We start from the raw sequence: 7,950 nt of genomic DNA, 5'->3' as shown, positions 1-7,950 counted from the left end.
CATTATGTGAAAATCTATGAAAAATGATGAATTTTGACTTTAAAATGGATTTAAGTTGACTTTGGTCATTATTTTCGGTGAAAGGACCCGGACCCATGATTTGACGGTCCCAGAGGGTCCGTAGGAAAATATGGGACTTGGGCGTATGCCCGGAATTGAATTCCGAGGTCCCAAGCCCAAGAAATGAATTTTTAAAGAAAATTATTTTCTGAAATTATTTATGAGTTTTGGAAATTAAATGTATTTAAAACTTGATGGTCTCGGGCCCATATTTTGGTTCTGGTGCTCGGTATAGGTCTTATATGTGATTTAAGATAAGTCTGTGAAATTTGGTAAGAAACGGACTTGAAACGACGTGAATCGGATCGTTTTTGAGAAAGTTGGAAATAAATTTGAAGTTCTAAAGAAATTTCATGATTGTGATGCTAAATTCATAGTTGTTGATGTTATTTGAGTGATTTGAATGCACGAGCAAGTCCGTATGACGTTTTTAGGTTGGTGTACATGTTTGGTTTGGAACCCCGAGGGCTTAGGTGAGTTTTAGATAGGCCACGGGGTGGAATTTGGACTTGGGAAAATTGCAGGTTTTCAGCTGGTATGATCAGGTCTGCAGGCTTCAAGAATGTGAAGCCTGGCTTGCAAATACGAGAATTCCATCGCAAATGCAAACCAAGGTCCTGGGCAGGCCTGATCACAAATGCGACCATTTGGCTCGCAAAAGCGGAAGGCCCCAGTCGCAAATGCGACGCCTACTTCGCAAATGCGAACCCCTCAGAAATAAGGGGTGGTTGCAAATGCGATAGATTTCTTCGCAAATGCGAAAGTTGTAGGATTCTGAATGGTTCGCAATTGCGAACCCTGGTCGCAATTGCGACATCAGAGACCTGTAAATTTATAACTTAGACACATTTCAACCATTTTTCACACTCTTTCAAAATCAAAATAATCTAGGGTGATTTTTCAAAGGCAATTTCTTCTCCAAATCAATTGTAAGTGATTTCTAACTAGTTTTATTCAATCTTTAACATCTTTTCACATGATTTAACTCAAAATCAATGATTTTCATGGGGAAAATTGGGTGTTTTGGGTGGAACCTAGGTTTTTTCAAAAATTGGGGATTTGGACCTCGATTTGAGGTCTGATTTCAAAACAAATTATACATTTGGGTTCGTGGGGGAATGGTTAATCGGATTTTGGTTCGAACCTCGAGTTTTGACCATGTGGGCCCGGGGGCAATTTTTGACTTTTTGGGTAAAACTTTGGAAAACTTATTTCATGCATTGGCATTGATTCATTTAGCGTTTATTGATGTAATTAAGTAACTTGTGGCTAGATACGAGCGAATTGGTGGTGGAATCGAGAGGTAAAGCGATAGTTGAGGCTTGAATTGTGTTTGTGGCATCGAGGTAAGTGTTTGGTCTAACCTTAGCTTGAGGGATTAGGAGTCGTGTCTTATTTGCTACGTGTTAATTGTGGAGTACGACGTATAGGCATGGTGACGAGTATCTATACGTCGATGTCAAGCATGCTCGTGAGTCTTGTATGGTAATTGTTATGACTCCATTATGGTTTATTGCTCTTCACATGTTATTGTCATTATTGTTCCCTTGTCGGTATGTTATTATCATTATTGTTCCCTTGTCGGGATGTTATTATCATTATTGTTCCCTTGCCAGGATGTTTGTCTTGATATTATTGTTCCCTTGCCGGGATGTTGTTGAAATATAATTGTTCCCTTAACAGGATTCTTTTGTGATTGTTGTTGATTTGTAAATGGGATCAGGTGGCACGCTGCCATAGAAATATATGAACTGGGAGCGAGTTGCACGCCTGCAATGAGATATATGAAATAGGAGCAGGTTCCACGCCTACAACGAAATATATGAAATGGGAGCGGGTTGCACGCCTGCAACGAGATATATGAAATGGGAGCAGGTTGCACGCCTGCAACGAGATATATGAAATGGGATCGGGTTGTACGCCTGCAACGAGATACATGAAATGGGATCGGGTTGCACGCCTACAACAAGATGTCAAATGAAAGTGAACTCTACATTTGTTTTCCCTATCTTTGTTAGTAATTGGATTTCGGTTTCTTTATATTCCTCTTGATATTCTGTTGTTATCTGTCACTACCCGCAGCATGTTTCCCCTGCCCAATTTTAATTATGATTATCTGCTTCTATTTTTGCTATATATGATTTAACTGCACATGTTTATTTGGTAGTCTGGTCCTAGCCTCGTCACTACTTCGCCAAGATTAGGCTGGGCACTTACCAGCACATGGGGTCGGTTGTGCTGATACTACACTCTGTACTATTTTGTGCAGATCCCAGTGTTGTAAACTTTGGACCGCAGTGAGATTGCTGCTTCTTGTTCATCAGGCGACCCGTGGTAGTCCTGCAGGCGTCCGCGGGCCTTGGCTTCACCTCCTATCTTTCCTTTATCCTGTTTCCTTTACTTATTTTAGAAACAGTGTATCTTTTATTTCTCTCAGACCTTTATTTGTAGTACTCTTAGACTGTCTTTGAAGCTGTGACTCCAGTTCATTGTAGTCTTGTTTAAACAGTTGTATTGGTTATACTCAGTAATTTTATTATTTTTCTTTCGCTTGATATAAATTCCGATGTCTTTAAGTTATTGCTCATAATTTCTTGTAAAGGATTAAAATGGGAAAAAGGTAATTTGTTCAAATAGTCGGTTTGCCTAGCTCACGCTAGTAGGCACCATCACGACTCCTGAGGGTTGGGAAATCCGGGTCGTGACACTTTTGGATAAGGCTCATCTTAAAGGATCATTATTTGGATAACATAATTGATCCGACTAGGTTTGACCATGATGCATGCACAATTTGATCAGAGTAAGGTTACTATGGGGATTTAGACTGGTACCCTTAAGTGGACAGCTTGAGGGAGAAAGGCATGGAACCATCGACTGCACTGCTGATCGACTAGTTTTCCCGCAAATAAGCCTTTCCGAATTTAAGGGTAATAAATAGGAAGAGTGCAACCACTCATCAAGCGTTGCTATAAGATTTAATACGCATTAGTGGAACATGATGTGGAACATGATTTATGCAGTAATAAATAGCATTTATTCAAGTATTTGAACGTAAGAAAATAGTAAATACGGTATTTAAATAATTGAAAGACAGTTACGGAAAGGAAAAAAGAGACAATTCAGTTTTAGGAATAAAAGAATTATAAATGCTTAAAAGAAAGTAGACAGTTAAATGCAAATAAGGGGAAAGGGTACGTGGGATGGAGCATGCTTGGACTAATTCACAAAAGATAAGTTCGTTATAGTAAAAGCCTAAAGGTATCCCCAATAGAGTCGTCATGCTATCGCGCCCCCTTTTTTCCCTCCGCAGAGAGAGAGAAGTCCGGGTTTCTACATTATGGGGGTAATAACTCATTTCTTTTTGGGAATTGGGTAATTTGAAGAGTCGCCACCTAACGGATTATGGTGCGTTAGGGCACCTAGAGCGATTAACTCTTAGACTAGTTTACATTACCAGAGATTTAGGGTAAGGGCTCAAAAAAACCTTGAGGGGAAGGTGTTAGGCACCCTTCTTGGTTGACAACGGTGGGTCCCGGCCGAACTTATACTTATGAATTAGTCCTTTATCAAATAAATAGTTAAACACATACTTGCAAATAAGGGCATGTTTTGGACACTGTATGACTCAAAGAATTTGAACATGTTGCATATAAAAGAGTAAGGTTTAAACATCGAGAATTGGGAAAGTGGGGTCCTTGGTTGGTTAGCCTATAGGATCAACCCACACAATGCCCGATAAATACTTCTCAATGAGGGGCTACATGTGACATTAGCGGGTAGTCATCATATCCTTTTCCACCCAAATTCCTCCCCTTGGTCATAGCCTAAAGCATTCTAGCAACCTTGAAAATGTCCTATGCATGCACCACCCATCCCTTCCTTGTGTCCCTAGAGGTATTTTAGGACCTCTACTTTCGGACAGTTCTAGACCTTCCTAAGGTTTTAAAGGATAAGAGTCTAGGCGTCAATCAAGAACAAGTAGGAATGCATTTAAAGGGAACAAATTACAGGCTCACAGTCACCTCTACAAATATAACAAGTAAATGCATGTCTTCAAACAACAGTCGAGTATTTAAGAGAAAATCCTAGAACATGATATTTAGCTGAGCAAGGATTATACAATATTGAGTTAGTACAAAGTGTCAAAATCCTATTTAGCTTGACTACTGATTTAGACCTGTTGGCCCAAGAACAGGTGAAGTTTTGAAGAATGACAAATGAACTCAGTCATGGACCAGGTCCATCTTGTGAAGCACAGTCATGATAAATCTATGCATGTGAGATGCACATGAAGGAGATAAGTCCTATTGATCAAGCAGCAATATCTCCTGATCTGATCGAAAAGGTTGCATATTAGATAAGGAGAGAAAGTCTACTTATATGAAGAGAACACGATCCAGGATAAAGATAGTGTTAGAGTTTGATATCATCATGAACTCTTCAACGATAGAAGTTCATCAATTGAGTCCCGATCAAACTCTGATTACTAACCTATTAAATGACAGTGATTGTTCTCTTTTACAGGGATTGCGCATATGTAGAAGTGAAACTAAATTGAGAGCAAAAAGCAAGGCGATTTTGCAAGCAATTTATGTGTGATGTGAGTGTGCACTCCTGAAGCTACTTGAACGAGATAGAAGAACCAGTTCCATTGTGTCTATCTTTTACTCTAGTTCAATTGTAGTAGGTAGTTTAAAGTTGTACCTTTCAGCTTTCATAGAAGCAACTGTACTAGGTACCTAGAGTGTTCAAGTTATAGCTAATTTGAAGTTGTCGCAATAGTTGAGGTTGTGTGCCACAACGGGATTAGAGTTAATCCTTAGGTTTACAAAGAGTTTTTGTAAATGTTGTTTTGGCTCAGTGATTTTAGTGAAAGTTTGGGAAAATCCTATTGAGTAGTAGGTTGTGGTTTTTTCACCTTTTGAGCCAGGTGTTTTCCACATAAAAATCTTTGTGTTCTTTATTTTATGTACTTATTATTCCGCAAACAGTAGTAGTTAGAACACCTAGAAGAACTAGGTTCTTCTATAGCGAAAATTGGGTACCACACAAATCACTCCCCCCCTCTTGTATGGTATTGATGCTTAAAACATCAAGACCTGTTAAATCTGAACAGTTTTAAGTGACAAAGCACAGTTTCAGAGTTGTAGAATTTAATCGCCCTATAGGCTTGCCTATACGCAGAATAGTAATGTCCTAAGAGCATGATATCTACATTGATATAGTAAAGCAGTGAACAGTTTTTAAACGGACACTTGGGGATCCTATAGACATGCTTTCTAGTGGTATTGATTTAAGGCAGTATTTGAAAATTGATTTAAAGAAGCGGACAGTTGATTAAACCATTCAGAATGAACTAACATAGATTAAACCGATTTGTTCAACTAAACTGATTTTTTTAGTTCTATAGGCAGGATTTCTGATTTCAAGTCCTATAGGCATGGTATCTAATTGTTAATAGCTGATTTTGAACTTATAGGCATGATTTCTAGTGTGACGAATGTAAACACATGTTGTAATAGAAACTGAACTCAAACACTTTACACTCTATAGGCATGATATCTAATTATAAAGTTGATTTTAACCCTACAGACATGATCTCAACCATTTAGATCCTATAGGCATGATTTCTACTATTGAAGACATTTAGATCATACAGACATGATTTCTAAGATTGTGAAAGTAAAGCAAACATAGCAAGTGCATTAACACAATCTTATAGGCATGGTATCTACCCGAGTTACCCAACAGATATGTAACTACCCACCCTTTTTCACTAATCACCCCAATAATTATTACAGACCAGCTGAATAAATTATATAAACAAATAAAGAAAAGAAGAAGTTATCTATAGGGAACTTGAAGCAGGCCCAAATGACTTCCAAGCCTCCAATAGCATCAAATGCCAAAGTTCCATAGACAGTGTCATGTCTAGGTGTGTCAGAGTTCCCTAAGGACCTCAAGAATCCCGGGCAGTGCTCACACCTAGACTTTCTCAAACTGTAACTAATTTAGGTGCAGTGTGGAAAGGCCAGCTCTGACATGCCAGAGTTCAGAGAGATCTCAAGGCAGTACACATGCCAGAGGGGCAGAACCTAATATTCTAAGAGTAATGTGAGAGTGCTTGACATAGTTTTGAAATAGTTTTGATATAAAAACAATGTTGGAAAGGGCTCAATTAAGCAAAGAAGTTTTATTAAAAATAGGAGTTGATTAGTAATAAAACAGTTTTGAAAATAGTGAACCTATGAGAAACTAGCAAACAGTTTAAACAGCACCATTCAGACACAGATTTCACTCAGGGAGTATAGGAATTGGGGACACATAGAGCATATTAATGTAATAACAAGAGCACAGAAGTTTCTTTTTTTCAGAGTTCTTTATAGGATTTAGGAGTTAATCAAACAGTTGAGAACATAGTTATACTAGGCAGAGTTGAACATAGGGTCAGAAGTACTTAGGGAGTAGTAAGTAACCTAGCAAAGTAGATTACTATCAGGAATTTGGTATACAAACAGACAGACAATCAAACATACATACATGGAGTAGAGTCAATTTGAGACATGCTAGAGAAAGCAATAGACAAGTCATCAGACATGTTAATCATAAGTTGAATAGGTAGTACTCATATATGCTAAGTGAAACTAGGATTTAAGCATGCTAGTTACATATAGAAAAGCCAAGTGATAGACAGGAATCAGTAAACTAATACAGTAAGAGAACACATAGAGTTTTGAACTTGTAATTAAATCAGAACATACCAGTTAAGGAGAGCAAACACAAAGTATAGAGAAGTGTAGTGCAATAACTATCCTTGGCTTACAACCGGCTAGTTCAATGGGAGTAGTAAGTAACAAAAAAGAGCAGAAAACTTTAAGTATAAGAGAGAGTTTTTTGGACTAGTCTCGTTGTTGTCCAGAACTTAGAATAAGGGGGATTTATATAGTAATCAAAAACTTAACAAATAAGGTAAGAGATCAATTAATTAGCAAAATCAAGGAAGTCACATGTAAATCAGCAAGATCTTCCCTCAATCAAGGGACAATTAAATCAACGGTAAAACTTGCTAAGTATTTAAGGAAAAGAATCAAGTAAAGTTTAGGTATAGAATAGGTAATTAAGGGTAAATGAACAGCAATTTAATTAAGGAAAGAAATCAGTAATAATCAACGGAATACAAACAAGGCAGGAAAAATGATTAAGGCAAGCAAATTCAATCAAATTGAGTAAGGAGGTAAGAATCAAACGTTTAAAGGAAAGTGTTCAAATTAAACCAGGAAATAAGGGATTCAGAGTAATCAGGTGTTCAGAAAATCATGGAAGTCAGCATGTTTAGCATATAAAATGAGGTAGAACATGAATAGTCAGGATTTCACATAGCTTTAACAAAACACATAGTTAAATGACACTGATTCACTGGGAAAGATCAAGCATATAGAATCAGTGAAAGTGTTGAACTAAGAAATTCAGTAGAAGCATATTAGGACAAGATAATCATGGGAAATCAGAAGAACCCAAAGCAAAAACACAATTAGATGTACTAATATTCAGAAACCAAACGAAGAACCCCAAAAATTAAGGTGTCCAGTACAAACGGCTAAGGTTGTAGCAGACTCATAGAAATTAGTCAAAATATATGAGAAGCAGAAGTTTAAACACAGAAATCATCAAACAAATTTTAAAAGAAATTCCGGAAACCCTAATTTTAGGAAAAAGATGAAAATCGCTTGAAAATCACTCGATTCTTGTAAAGAATCCCAAGGCTATTGTAAAACTCACATGAAACAAACCCAAATCATCTTAGATCAGTACAGATCTAAGAAGTTTAGAAAAGAAGTTAGGGTTTCGAAGATAACCATAGAGAGGTGAAGGAACCGATTTAGAAAACCA

The sequence above is a fragment of the Nicotiana sylvestris genome, chromosome 10, assembly GCF_000393655.2.
Source record: "Nicotiana sylvestris chromosome 10, ASM39365v2, whole genome shotgun sequence".
Classification (NCBI taxonomy): domain Eukaryota; kingdom Viridiplantae; phylum Streptophyta; class Magnoliopsida; order Solanales; family Solanaceae; genus Nicotiana; species Nicotiana sylvestris.
The sequence above is the reverse complement of the archived record's forward strand: the minus strand, read 5'-3'. Positions refer to the sequence as shown.